We start from the raw sequence: 13,267 nt of genomic DNA on the forward strand, positions 1-13,267 counted from the left end.
AAGGGCTTAACTTTCATATTTTTTTGCATCACTTCTTGATAAACTATTAAAAGCGAAAGCAAACCTTTCCTACTCGGTTATTTTTAATGCTTGTAATTGTAATGCTCAATTAATGTTGAACAACTTTGTCACTATACTTTTTCACAAATTACATAAGATCATCTTGTTTGGCCATTCAAAAATACTAGCACTAAAAGCAATTGATAAAAAAACAAGCAATTTGAAATAAACCAAGCACTTTTAGTGCCCAATGTTAAAACATGTAAGAAAGTCATAGATATTTTAACAAGAAATAATCAACCTCCAGCAATAGCCGCCGCCACACCGTTACTGTGAAACTAACAGGTAATGCTGGAATGAGGTGTGTGGTATCTTGTCCCATTAAATGCAGATGAGTATGCAACTTTTTGTACCATGCTGGCAGCTGCCAAAACCTAACTGCTTGCCATGAGGAGTGCTAGGTTAGATCACAGCGGAGAAAAGCAAACTTCTGAAGGAACTTTCTTTTGGCACTTTGTCCAAATACCTCAAATAATTAGCAAAACTTGTCACACACGTTGCAGTTGACTTTGTTGCTGATATGAGGAGCAGCATCTATAAAGCTAAATTAATCAGTTGGAAATTGTAGTGTTTTAAAATCATGACACAACAACTGAAGAGCTATTTTGTCCAACAATTTCACCACTGATACTAAATATTTTGAAACCATTTAAAAATTGGAGAGCAACTGAGTCCTCTAACTGAATCCAATGACATTTAAGTACTAAAAAAAGCGGGGTAAGTCTATGAAAACTGAGAGGTGAAAGGGTCAATAGAGACTAATTCCCATGTATATTGCCATTTGGTTCTTACTGGCTCACAGAAACAGATCTGATACAGCAAAATGAGGTGGCAGATGAAGTGGGACCAAGGAAACTATAAACTTATCTTTGTACTGTAACAATCACAATAAATCTACTGACCTAAGTCCCAAGCTGTATAGTTCCCACATCAGCAAATAGTACTGCTGGGTCCCTCTCAAAGCTGCAGGGCTAGACACCAGTGCACAAAACTCCTATACCCCAAGATAAGAACAGCTGGGAGTCCTTCCTCCACCTGCCTTTTGGTCAGTGAGATAAAATCAATGACCATCTGTCTCTCCAATAAAAATGCTGGAAAGGTGTAAAAATCACTGCTTATAACTTGAAAAATACCTATTACGACACTAACCACCAGGCAACAATACTTCATTGCTTCCTCTGTTTTTTTCGATATGAGAAATATGCTACATCACAATTACATAATGTCAAACGTATTTAAAAGCTTAAATACTGAAATCCCAAATATAATTCAGAATCAAAACTATAATAAAGTACAGCTCAGGTACCCAGGTGTTAGCATTGCCCTTGTTCTGAAGTGACCTGGAATACTTTGAAAGAAGCTTTGTATCAACTTACATGTCTGAATAATGTGCTATGTGCTATGAGAACCAACAAGGCAACCAGAAACAACTAGTTCCTATAGGAATTATCAGCATATGACATCATTTCAGCAGTCAAGACATAAACTCATATCTGTCTTTTGATCTACACACAAAATTCAATGATCTATTCAGAGCAGTACATAGCCGTGTGAGACCATCATTCTGTGAGAATGGACAGTTTTACAGTCTCCACAGTTGTACAGGTAGGACAACAAATACCGAGTATTTTGTACGTTTACAGTAAGATGTGTAAGGTATCTGCGATGCAAGTTTCATCTGTTTATTCCTTTCATTTAAAGGTTTATTTTACCACTGTATATATAAATTATCAGGACATACACATGTACACTGAATGCTTAACTTTCTCTCTGCCTCAAGCAAAACCAAGATTTAAATTGTCTGCATGCCCAAACCGTAATTCGTGAATTTGGAATTTTCTTCCATTTTATAATTTATCCTACTGTATAAATGCTTTCTCAATGATTTTTTTGGTTGTATAAACGTTACTACTCCTAACCCTTACTGTGATCTTTTATTATGTACTTCACTGTATAGAATCAGTGAGGAAGTCATTTTGATATCCAGAATCCTGAAGGCAATCATCCCCAACCAGTACAGACACGCCTGTTAAGGCATCCGCATTCAGTGAATGAAAGCTCAGTCACTTTTACCATCAAAGGCATAAAACTATAAGCTACCACAGAAAGATTTTTCCTTAGAGCAGCAGCATTTTATCTTGGGCTGAAGTGAGAATTTTCATATAGGCCAAAAGGATAGGTTCACTACTTTTATCTGCTCCAGTAATGTCCCAGAAGTCAACCAAACTACTCATCCATCTATTACACCGGACACCTTTGGGGCCTCAGACTATGACAGTAACAGATACTGCAGAAACACAGAACAAAAGCACCTGTAATAATCTGAGCAGTGAAACGCTATTCATTTGGCAACTGTTAAGAAGTAATGTGTCTGCCCATGCATGTAGACCCATTCAGGGGGTCTGTAAGGCTGTGAACCCTTTCATGTTAGGTATCAGAAGCCATGCTTAGGGCTTACTTTGCCTACAAAGCAGAAATGCAGGAAGTGAGCAGGAGAAGAGGTTATCTGAGGTAGTCAAGAGCACGGTCTCTGCATGGATCAAGTGGTACAACCACGGTGCACAGGAAGAGCTGGAAAACCTTCAGAGAGTGATGGCAATGCCCAGGAGGTACAAGTACAGCACAGAAAATAATAAATCATTAGTGCAAGCGTGGAAAGCAAACTTCACTGCTGTCAAAAAGGAATTCCTCCTTCTGCCTAACCCAGCCCACTCAGACTGCTGCATGCCATGTAGCTTCCCTCATTTTTTAGGGGGCCAATTACAGCATCAGAAAATATGATACCAAGACCAGTGTTTCCAGTTCTGACTTTAATTTCTATCTTCTTTTCCAACTAACACTTCTTTGTTAGCCTTGACCTTTACTTTTCCAAATACGTAAACGTCTTAAGTTCCCTGGCTTGTTGCTGTCCTCAACTATGTATAATTAACAGTTTTAATCTTATTGTTTTAATTGTCCTTCATTCAACTGCTTCCAAGATGTTGGAAACGTAGTGTTCCCACTGGAGTTTTAGCAAACCAGTTCTTGCTCTCTGTATATATATGTATTTCTCTATAGACTTCAGTAGCTGAAGATATCAAACAAATATTTTTATCTGTAAAGCATTTCCACGGGATGTCATATTAATAGGCAGGGATTCTAGAACACATCACATCCTTCAGTTGCTATGGGATCAAAACTCATTTTAACACTTGTTTCCATATCCTGTTTATCACTTGGTCTTGCATACAAAATCATATTGACTTTTTTTTGTTAGCTATTTATTCTTGTGCTGGTTTTGGCAGGGGTAGAGTTAATTTTCTCCATAGTAGCTAATACCAGGCTGTGTTTTGGATCTGCGCTGGAAACAGTGTTGATAACACAGGGATGTTTTTTGTTACTGTTGAGCAGTGCTTAGGCAGAGTCAAGGCCTTTTCTGCCTCTCACCCCACCCCACCAGTGAGCAGGCTGGGGGTGCACAAGGAGTTGGAAGGGGACACAGCCAGGACAGCTGACCTCAACTGACCATAGAGATACTCCATACCATATGGTGTCATGCTCAGCATATAAGGCCAGAGGAAAAAGAAGGAACGGGAGACATTTGAAGTTTTGGCATTTGTCTTCCCAAGTAACCACTACATGTGATGGAGCCCTGCTCTCCTGGAGGTGGCTGAGCACCTGCAGGCCCATGGGAAGTACTGAATGAATTCCTTGTTTCGTTTTGCTTGCATGTGCAGCTTTTGCTTTACTTATTAAACTGTCTTTATCTCAGCCTATGTATTCTCTCAGTCTACTGATTGTCTGCTACAGGATAAATGCCTCTGCTTGTAGGCATACATTGCACCCAGAGAGATAGTTACATCTCTCTGCAGGTCAATATACCGTTCATTATTATTGGTATAATTCTGTTATGTTTGCTGCTTTCATCTGTTAATCTCATTATCTGCAGTTTCCATGTATATCTAGATATAGCATACAGTTCCTTTCTCTCACCAGAGATAAAGTATACATTACCCAGATGCAGCTGACTTTTTCAAGGTACAAACTTGGAAACATGGTAAAATGTACTGGTCTGTAGGTTCCTTTGGCTACTGTCCTCAATGCTGCTCTTAACAAAAAGTGACAATTACATTTTCATGGACAGAATCCTCAACTGCAGATGGAGTTAAAAGGCTACATTACTCCTGCAAAATTTAGTTACCCACAGCTGGTGTGAGCAATTTGTGTGAGTAGGCATCAACAAAGCCATTAAATTACAGGTTAACTCTGAAATTTATAATTGTATAATCTCATTTCTGACCTGGAGTTGTGCAGGCATGGCACTGGCAGCAGCACTGAAACCTGACAGATTGTTTTGGCAGAAAGTGTGATGCACCACGGCTACAAGGATCTGATTAAAAGGCTTTAAAATGATGCAACAGCCACCAAAATACTTTCAAACAACTTTTGAAAATACTTTAACAACCCTGGGCAGCCATTTGATTAGAAGACTTAAGAGGGCATATGAATTTCATACAAAATATTTTGCAGTTTTAGTATTTCTAATAAAAATAAAATTAGAACCAACCAACCAAAAAGAACACAAACCAGGACAACCATGGTGAAAGAACTCTTATGTTAAAACTGTATTTGTCTGGTATGAGATACAATACTTGCCTGACCAGGGTCCCTACAACCCGTTTCCTGCTCTAAACAACACTATTGCTGAATCCTACTGTATACTCTGTGAGTCTAAGAAAAGGGAAAAACAGAAAAAAAGGCCAAACAAAGGTAACTTCAGACCATGTACATAATGGCTGCTTTGTGCCTGGGCTTTCACACCTGACCATGGCCCAGAGCAGATGAAGGAGTTATGTCAGCAGTTGATGTGAGAAACTGTTTCCAGCACTCCCTCCTTCCTGTGATTCCCGAAATGACCAGACCCCTCAGTCAGCTCTCCATTACCAACCCTCACTCTTGCTAAACTTCTACTGTCAATGCATTCATGAGAAAGATCCCAGGTGACATCAGCTGGATTTCCGTTTTCCTTGCAGCCTTTAATCCCCTTCTCTGCTCTGCTCCCTTCCCGAGCAGATAACTGAGCCCAGGCAAAGTGCAGTGCACAAGGGTTTGGGGTTTCTGCTAATGCAGCTCTGTCACACCTCGCCATATCCCAGCTGGGCTAACAGACAGTGGTACAAAGCTTACCCATCTAAACAGAAAAGTAGCTCAAAGGAACTGGTTTCTGCCAAATATTGAGTCTATAATAAGTATGTGGCTACAGTCTTGAACACAAACTAGCACCACGGCTTAACAGCTTTAGTGGACTACACTACTGTAACTAAGCTGTTTTATCTACCTCTGCCGAATGGAGACAGCAAAGAAGGTGTAAACAGCCAGGACAAACTCACTGCTGAGGTATCATATTTACCAATTAAATACCACTTGCTAAGCAAGAGCCACATTCTCTTTCACTCACCAGGCACTTGGATTACCAAATCTCAACCAGGAAACAATGGCTACGGAAAGTTGTTTCTCTATTTTTTTAATCCCTTTAGGGAAAAAAAAAAAAAAAAAGAAAAAGAAAAAAAAAGGGCAAAACACGCTTTAGCTCTTGCAAAATGTCCAGGAACAATAGCACCAGTAACTAAACTTCTTTCTATTCATTGCTAGAGTATGTTGTGGATGCCAGATGTGCAGGTTTCCACACAAGCCTAAGAATGTGACTCAGTTTTTTAGCTAAATGCAATTGCTTCTGAGAAAAGGGACACTTCAGTTTTACAGATTTATTTACAGCCTCATTTAATCCTAGTCCTCACTGCTCAGACTGCTGTGTACTGATGGATATGACCATTTCTCCACCAGAATACAGACTCACTATGTTAACTCTCAACCCAACAGCTTCTTGGTAATGGAATGACTTTCTGCTATCACTGATCTTTATCAAGACTTCACTTGAATTCAGTTTTGGAAAAGCTTATGTGCTTGCTGTCTCTGTACTCGAGGAAAAAAAAATGGTACATAGACCTCATGAGCACAGAGTTTCCAAAGGTATGAAACTTTAGAAAATACCTTTAAACTAGCTTTCACCTGCTCTTTTTACTGATAACTGTATGCAAAATAAGAAAATCACACCCAACATTTAGCCAAGTAATTAAACACGTTTTCCTCTCCACAGTGGTGCAAACAGCTATTTAATATCTAGTCAAAATAGGTAATATACACTGTAATAAAACCTGAGCTCTCTTAGGCAACCAAAATCTATCAACTTTTACCATAGGCAACCAATTTCTTCAATTCATGTATTTCTTCCTTTGCAATCCATATTCTCTATGGCCAAAGAACAGGTTTTAGAAGAGACTGCCTATGAATATGCAGTGGAAAACCAGCACCAAGTGCTTCTGGAGGTCAGTCTGCATAGGCGAAGATACAGATATGCTTATAAACTAATCTCATCTCTTGTTCTTGTATTATATAACAGCACTGTGTTGTTCCTTTTTCAAGGCAATTCAGAATTATGCAAAGTAGCACAATGCTTCAAACAAAACAAAAGCAAGCTCTTACTGTGAATAGCAAGAAAAGAAAGTGACATTTGCTTAAAGTACCAGTAGTTCTGTGTCAGTAAATTATTCTGTGTTTCATATATTTTGGTTTTGCATCCTAGTGAAGTTTACAAAGAGCCAAGAAAACCCCAGTCCAGAACTGCTACTTTGTTGACTTTCACCAAAAACTTGGTTAATTTAGATCACTGAAGAAACACACATAAGCAATGACCCACAGTAAAGGAACTCGCAGTTGAACTAGTACTTAGCGCTTCTGTGGAAAAATGCACCCAAGGATCTCCAAGTAGTTATGAAACAAATTAATTAATTAAACTTCTCAACACCCCAGTGAAGCAAGCAAGCACATTTATCTGTTTTATGAGGAAGGAAACAGAGCCATGGAGAGGTGGAGTGACTTGCTCAAGGCTACCCAGCAAGAGTCTTTCAGAGTAATAAACAGCATCTGAATTATTGATTCCCAGCGCTGCCCTTCAGCTGAATTGTTCATTTTATTTTGAAATGCTGAATTATAACTGTTGGCATGATAAACATAATGTGGCAATATTTAGCTGAGATTTTCTTTGTTTAGACTATATTAAAACTTTAGTGATATTTAAATTGCAATTGATCTTCTCAGGGTGACCAAAAATCTCCAGCTAGTTGAGCAATATTTCCTGTATTTCATTCACAATTGTATTCATTTCTTATTTCTTGTTTATGTCCAAAACAAGAAGCCACTCCAGCTTGAAAATGTAGGGAAATACCATGGCTTTATATTGTTTCAAGAGGGAATGACAGAAAAGCAGAGAGAACGGTTACTTTCATTCATACCAAACCGAATTTTAGGAGTTGGCATGAGATACACGGAGTGCTGATGCATCCCTTTCACGCAATACCAGCTAAAGGAACCGCTGCTTGCCGCCCTGGGGCTGGGGGGACCGAGCTTCGGGAGTTAACAGCTGTGGTCCCGGGACTTTACCAACAACAAAAAAAGTAGCAGGAAGTTGCATGGGGCAAAGCGCTCTTTTCCTGTCTCTCAGCTCCCCTAGGTGTAAGGCAAGGATGCTACCGCTTACCTTTCACACACTCATGTTTGGGAGGCTTAACTCAGTAGCAAAAGGCTCGGCGGCTCTTGCGGTAACGGTGCTACGGAAGAGCAGAACGCTGTTACCCACGGCGACCAGAGGTAAACTTTTGAGCAGAAAAAGCCACGTCTCCCGCACGCACCCACCTCGGACACGGGGCCCACCCTGCTAGACGCCCAGCACCTCCGCAACGTTGCGGGTATCCGACCGGCGGTGACCAGACAGCAACCCGTACGCACCCCGCCGGGGACAGCCCGGAAAATCCCGTGGCGGGAGGCTACTCCCTCCGGGACACCCCCGGCCACCACCCCGCGCCCTCCCCACGCCGCTCTCGCACCGGGTCGACCCGGGCCCCGACACCCGCTGCCCGCTAACGCCTCCGCCGGCCGCTCTCCGGGGATGGGGATGGGGATGCATCGGGTGAGAGGGATCGCTGGCTCCTACCTCCCCATTCCCAAACCCGCCGGTAACCGGCGCCCCAGCCCCGCGCGGCCGGACGGGCGCTCCCGGGGCCCAGCCGCCTGGCAGAGGGGAAGCTCGGGACGGGACGGACGGGACGGGACTGGAGCGCTGCCCCGCACCGCGCGGGCACTCACCGCCGGCGGCCCCTGGCGCGGCGCGGACCAGCCTCTCGGCAGCCAGAACGTTTCTCCTCCGCAGCCCCAGGGGACGGAGCGGGAGGGGGGGGGGGGAAGAGCGTTTTTCAACTCAGGAAGAAAATGACTCCCCCCCTCCCGCTCCACCTCCCGCCTCCCCGCCCTCCGCCCTCCTTCTTTACCTCTCCCCGTCCTCCTCCTCCTTTTCCCCCGGCCCCTCACGCCATGGCGGCCGCGAAGAGGGGCAGCGCCGCGGTCCCGCTCCCTTGCTGAGGGGACAGCGCAGAGCGAAGCGGCGAGGGGGCCCGCACGGCCCCAGCACACGGGCTGCGCAGCCACCCGGCCCTGCCCGAGGAGCTCGTTTAGTTCTGTGTGTGCTCGCTTATTTATTTATCGGTGGCGTGCGCACAGCTTGCCCTTCCCCGCCCGCTCCTCCCCGCTGTACTTCATGGAAATACCCTGATTGTCTCTTTTAGCGAGAGGACTCGTTTCTCTGAGGGGAATGTGTTGGCCCCGGTACCGGAGTGTCGGCAATTTGATTTTCTGCGCCTAGAACTCCTGGCAGCGGTACCGCGGCTCGGGCAAAGGGGCTATGGAGGTTAAAGCATCCAGGGTGACTCATTCCCGTGCAGTATCCATCTCTAGTTGTGTCCCCGCACTGCAGAAGAGTAGTAGGACCTCCCAGCCAAAAGTTCCCTCAAGCCAGCAAAGAAACAAGAAGGCCAATTTGTCAATCTGCTCTTTTGTATACGGTGTGACTACTTACGTAGATGTTTCCCGTGTAAAACAAAAACCTGAAACACCATGGTCATTCAAGCCAACCATCCTGACACTTTTTTGCAGTCACTCAGTAGAAGATACTTATGAAAAGAATATAAAAGAGGATTAATTAAATTATCTTTTTTAGCAGTTCTCTTTGCCTTCACAGCCTTTCTAACAAACAAAAAACCCTCACATGAAGAATTCCAAATATTTGTCAGGTTCCAAAAGCTGAGCATGTTTTATCAGACTCTCGAAATGAAAATAAAAATATTTATATGTGATAGGGCAGGATGGTGTCCAACTACCTAAAGTTTACATTTCACAAAGCTTACTCTTCATTTTAGTGTGTACTGATGTTGTTGGATCCATCAGTTCCCTGGCTTTAAAATGTAAAAGCTGTATTTCTTGAAAATGGTTTTAAACAGGCTCTTTGTGGTTTCCACTGTGATTTTTCTGCCACTCTATCAAGATTGATAAACTTGTGGAAACTAGATGAAACTAGAAACTACACATTTCCCTTCACTCCTGTGGTATTTCCCAGTGCTACCTATTGACAGTCTCAGCGTAATGAGCAGGGATCCACAGGCTGTTGCTGCAAACTCTGAAAGCAATGCTAGAGCCTGGAATGAAGCATTACTCTTACCAGTAATGGCATGTCTAAAAGCTCTAAGTGCTTCAGTTTCAGTCATGCAAACACTAGATCGATCATTAGAAGGTATGTTTCTAAGCACCTATGTGAATGGTGCTATGCTATACTGCATTGCTAGTGGAGTTGTAAAATACTAATGTTGTGACACGAATGAGCACGGGGAGAGCTACAGACTCCTCCCATCAGACCAGATGTGACTAACAGCATGATTCTACTGAAATTTCTAAAATCATAAGGATTTCTACAGTGATGAGAAGGAAGGTGTCTAAGTCCTAGTCACGTGTCTGCGTCATTAGGTATTTAAATGTATTAAGTAACTGACTCTGAGTTAAATGGAATTAACCCTTACAGTCCTACGGAACAGCATAATACCTGAATGGCTTTTGAAATCCTGATCATAGTCTGTGGTTGTATCTATCTGTATTGCAGAAACTGCACTATGCTGCTTTGTCATGTCTGAATAGCTGTGCAAAGGACACTGTTCCTACCTGTTCACTTAGGGTTCTGCCTCATAGAGAATGAGCTTGGATGTGCTTGGACCTTGCTTCATGCACATCCAAGTGCTTGGCATGTGATGGAGATAGGTACATACACAGAATGGAGAGCCATATATCCTCTCCGCCTTATGTCCTCATGTGAAATGGGGCTCATTTGAATTCCCAATAACTCACAGGGTGCTTGTCAGGCTAGATAAGTAGATTAAAAAGTATCAGATGATTCAGAGGTGTCTGAGAGGCAAGATCAGCTGCATGGAGACCTTATAGCAGCCTTTCAATGTCTGAAGAGGGCCTGTAAGGATGCTGGAGAGGGACTCTTCATTAGGGACTGTAGTGATAGGACAAGGGGTGATGGTTTAAACTTAAACAGGAGAAGTTCAGGTTAGACATAAGGAAGAAGTTCTTTACTGTGAGGGTGGTGAGGCACAGGTTGCCCAAAGAAGCTGTGAATGCTCCATCCCAGGCAGTGCTCAGGGCCAGGTTGGACAGAGCCTTGGGTGACATGGTTTAGTGTGTGGTGTCCCTGTGCATGGGAGGGGGGCTGGAAATTGATGATCTTAAAGTCCTTTCCAACCCAAATCATTCTATGATTCCGTTATCTGCCCATTCTAGATTAATTTCAGCCTTGCAACTAATAATTTTGAAATGAAAATGACCCCAGGTTTAGCAGTTGTCATGAATACAGAACGACTGAGAAAATTAGCCTAAGGGTGAGAAGGCTGGAGGAAGATGTGATATGTCCGGGTTTCAGCTGTAACAGTACTTTTTTTCTCCTTCCTAGCTGCTGGTGCAGTGCTGTGTTTCAGTTTTAGTCTGACAACAATGCTGATAACACACCGATGTTTTAGTTATTGCTCAGTAGTGCTTACCCCAATCAAGGACTTTTCAGTCTCATGCTCTGCCAGTGAGGAGCTGCAAAAGAAGCCAGGAGGAAGCAGAGACAGGACACCTTACCCAAACTAGCCAAAGGGGTATTCCATACCAAAGCACATCATGGCCAGTATATAAACTGAGGGGAGTCACCCAGAAGGCCCAGATTGCTGCTCAGGTCTGGCTGAGTATTGGTGGGTGGTGAGCAATTGTATTGTGCACCACTGTCCTGGGTTTACCAGGAGCCGTTTTGCTCCTTCTTAGTAACTGGTGGAAGCTCTGTGTTTTGACTTCCAGTCTGGGCAGAGAGCTGGTAACACCGATTGTTTTTAATTGTTGTTAAGTAATGTCTATTCTGGCCAAGGACTCTGTGAGTCTCATGCTCTGCCGGGGACGAGGGGAGGCCGGGAGGAAGCAGAGACAGGACACTTGACCCAAGCTAGCCAAAGAGGTATTCCATACCACAGCACGTCATGCCCAGGGAGGTAACTGGGAGTTACCCGGAAGGACACACTCTCTCTTCGGGGGGGTCGAACTCGTTCGGCGGTGGTATCATATTCTCTTGTTATTTTCTCTTATCAATATTGTCATTGGTGGTAGCAGCAGTGATTTGTGTTGTACCTTGGTTGCTGGGCTGTTCTTGTCTCAACCCGTGGGAGTTGCATTCTCCTGATTCTCCTCCCCATCCCTCCAGGAGTGGGGAGGGTCGGGGCGGGTGAGTGGACGAGCTGTGTGGATTGGTTTAAACCATGACAACCACTTGTGTTTATTGTTTTTTCAACGTTCCCCTTTTAGTTTTATATCTTCTCCTTTGTTATTTCCCTTATCAGTAGTAGTAGTTATTTATATCCAATAACTTCAGTTATTAAACTGTTTTTATCTCAACCCGTGGGGTTTATATTCTTTCAATTCTCCTCCCAATCCCACCCAGGGAGGGATGGAAGGGGAGGGGTGAGCAAGTGTGAGTTGCTGAGTTACCAGCTGGGCTTAAATCACAACAGATAACAGCCTTCAGCTATGTAAAAGATGCTGAAAAGAAGATAATAATCTCATATCCTCGTTCTCTGAGAACAGCATGTAAGTTGCAGTAAGAGAAATTTAAGCTAAACAGGAAAAAAGAAATACCTGTAAGGGTAAATGAAGCAGGAGTGAATGGCCTCTCTGTCCCTGAAGGCTTTTTTAAGTACAAGTTGGACATATATTTGACAAGAGCAGTTCAGGTCTAGAAAGTCTGATGGATCTTGCCTTAGAGCAAGGGGTGGACCAGGTGACCAGGTCCTTTCCAGTCCTGTTTTGTATGATTATGTTCAAAGTGCTGCTTGCACAGGCAAGATTATGGCTTCTCTTTGATCTTCCTCTGCCCTTTACCTCTTTAACCATGGGTATAACCTCCCTTGCTAAGGTTAAGCTTCTCTTGATGGTCTGCTGCGTGCCTTGCTGCATGCCAGTGAATTTGTTGCTGATGACAGCAAGAGGAAAACAATTAAACAATAAAACAATGTCAATCTGGAGCAGAAATTCTGGGTGGGATCCATCTAACCTCTGAATGTGCCATGCACTTTTGTTCTATACTTGACCAGCAAATACCTCTGATCTAGGCATGTTAAGAGAAAACCAAATAATTTTAGGGCAGAACTCTGTCAGATCTGACCTGTTTTAGATGTCTTCTTTAGGATGTGACAAATCATGTTACAGACCTATTCTTGCCACCAGCCATAAAGCTGGTTTAAATTACTGACTCAGTAACATACCATTTTACAATTCCCAGTCCCTTGGTGCTGCTGTCCCTGAAGTCTGTCACTCCTTCTCTGCTCCCAAGTATCAGAACCCTAGTTTGTTTGTTCCCATCTTTTTTTTTTTATTGGAAAGGTCCCTAAGATTAATAGTTTTTGTAGCTGTCATTTCCTTAAGTTACATCATGCAACACTGACACATGCAGCAAACTGACCTTTCAAGTGGCATTGCTCCAGAATGGAATTAGGAGAGGAGCTAAGTTTACCTTTTGGAGCTAAGTTGTGTTTTTGGCCAGTTGTGCAGACTGTGTTCCATGGAAATTGTTTGAAATCCGTTCAGTTCAGACACCGTTCTACTCATAAGTCACATGCTCTTTAATTTTCCTTGGCCCTTCTGGCAAGCAACATTACCAGGAACATGAAATGTCTGGTGTCTGTGTGTCTGAGCCAGATGTGTGTGGGAAATGTTGCTCTTCTCCAACAATGGTAGTTTTTTTAGGTCACACACATTGAAG

General features: G+C 43.2%; 1 protein-coding gene across 6 annotated transcripts in view; it reads right to left on the bottom strand.

Annotated features, from left to right (window-relative positions):
• DSE (dermatan sulfate epimerase) overlaps positions 1–8,634 on the bottom strand; it is a 34,255-nt gene extending 25,621 nt beyond the window's left edge. For 3 of the 6 annotated variants that reach the window (XM_065681031.1, XM_065681027.1, XM_065681033.1), the window contains exons 1-2: positions 8,242–8,321; positions 7,637–7,706 (exon numbers count right to left, since the gene is read on the bottom strand). The gene's annotated coding sequence lies outside the window, so the exon portion shown is untranslated. Of the gene's footprint in view, positions 1–7,636; positions 7,707–7,791; positions 7,838–8,089; positions 8,160–8,241; positions 8,322–8,423 lie in introns of those variants that run through there. The other 3 variants (XM_065681028.1, XM_065681030.1, XM_065681029.1) reach the window with 3 other exon arrangements.
• Positions 8,635–13,267: the final 4,633 nt, after the last annotated feature.

This window comes from Lathamus discolor, chromosome 5 (assembly GCF_037157495.1).
Source record: "Lathamus discolor isolate bLatDis1 chromosome 5, bLatDis1.hap1, whole genome shotgun sequence".
NCBI classification, from domain to species: Eukaryota; Metazoa; Chordata; class Aves; order Psittaciformes; family Psittacidae; genus Lathamus; species Lathamus discolor.